This window comes from Herpailurus yagouaroundi, unplaced genomic scaffold (assembly GCF_014898765.1).
Source record: "Herpailurus yagouaroundi ecotype Mexico unplaced genomic scaffold, PumYag 141, whole genome shotgun sequence".
NCBI classification, from domain to species: domain Eukaryota; kingdom Metazoa; phylum Chordata; class Mammalia; order Carnivora; family Felidae; genus Herpailurus; species Herpailurus yagouaroundi.
In genome coordinates this window covers 21626604-21627989 of record NW_024412396.1, presented here as the reverse complement: position 1 = coordinate 21627989, position 1386 = coordinate 21626604, and the positions used below count along the sequence as shown (strand labels likewise).

General features: G+C 33.8%; 1 non-coding gene across 1 annotated transcript; it reads left to right on the top strand.

Moving 5' to 3' along the window:
* The first annotated feature begins 633 nt into the window (after positions 1-633).
* On the top strand, positions 634-740 carry LOC121032429 (U6 spliceosomal RNA). Its single transcript, XR_005791262.1, has one exon. It is a non-coding gene; the product is annotated as a U6 spliceosomal RNA (small nuclear RNA).
* The last annotated feature ends 646 nt before the right edge of the window (positions 741-1386 follow it).

Here is a 1386-nt window from a genome sequence, read left to right as displayed (position 1 = left end):
ATCTAATAACTAATATGTATATTAGTTATTACTTAATTATATTAATCTATTTTTGCCAGCATACTTTAGCTTACTGTATATCAAATGTATATGTCCTATACTTCTATATAGCAGTCTTTGGTTTTTAAAAAATATATCAAACTGGGGCACCTGGTGGCTCAGTTGGTTAAACATCTGACTCTTGATTTTGGCTCAGGTCATCATCTCATGGTACATGAGTTCAATCCCTGCATTGGTTTCTGTGCTGACAGGGTGGAGCCTGCTTGAGATTCTCTCTCCATTCCCCCCACCCCCCCTTCTCTCTCTCTCTTCCTTTTTGTCTGCTCCTTCCCTGCTCATGCTGTCTCTCTCTCTCTCTCTCAAAATAAATAAGCTTAAAAAAAGATGAAAGAAATTTAAAAAAAACTATCAAACCAAGTTACCATAAAGACTTTACTTTGAGAATCAATTTCTAGTCTGATATGTAAAGATCAACTCATTTGGTGGTCAACTTTTTCTATCTGCTAACATGATCAAAATAAAAATTACTTAAGAACATTAAAGTATACATCAAAATTTTCTACAAGCGTTTTTGGATACTTCCATAATGGTGTATATAGAAAAAGCAAGATGTATATTAAAAAGAGAAATAATGTGTTCTCTTTGGCAGCAGGTACACGAAATTTAGAATGATACCAAGAGGATTAGCATGGCCCCTGTGCAAGGATGACATGTAAATTTGTAAAGTACTTCATATTTAAAAAATATTTTCTACATCTCTAATGGTTTTGAAAACCATTATGCCATGAGAAAAATGCATTCAGATGGAAACTGATTTTATGATCAACTCCTAAGGGGTGTTTTTTTATTTAAGTGTAACCATTGAATAAAAATAAAGAAAACTCTGTTTTGTTTTTGTTTTTGTTTTGCTTTCCAATGCTATTGATTTGGAATAGTGAATTAGGTTACATTTGAGGTCTGATACACCGGGCTGAGCTTTGTTGACAGCCTAGTTCGTGGCATGGATTCTGTAAGACGTGGATTTTGAGTGGTACATTTTGACTGCTAAGGAGTGCTTGAGCTATTTTTACTCACTTGGTCAGCCCTACTTGTGAGCAGTAGAATACTGTTTTTTAGGTGACTGGCAAGATTTAAGAGCACTGTTAGAAACATTTATTATAGACATTGGCCTAAAGGGTGGCCTCTCAGGTGTTTTTTGACCTACTTTAAGCAAGAAATCACAGAAAAATCTGTTGATCATTGGGATAATGGAATTTAAAGTCTAGGGACACCTAATTATACCACAATGATAATTATGACTATTTGCTATCAAATACAGTACATATTCATTAATTCTTAGAATCAGAAGCATCAGAAAATACAAAATACTGTGTTTTAAAACTTTTC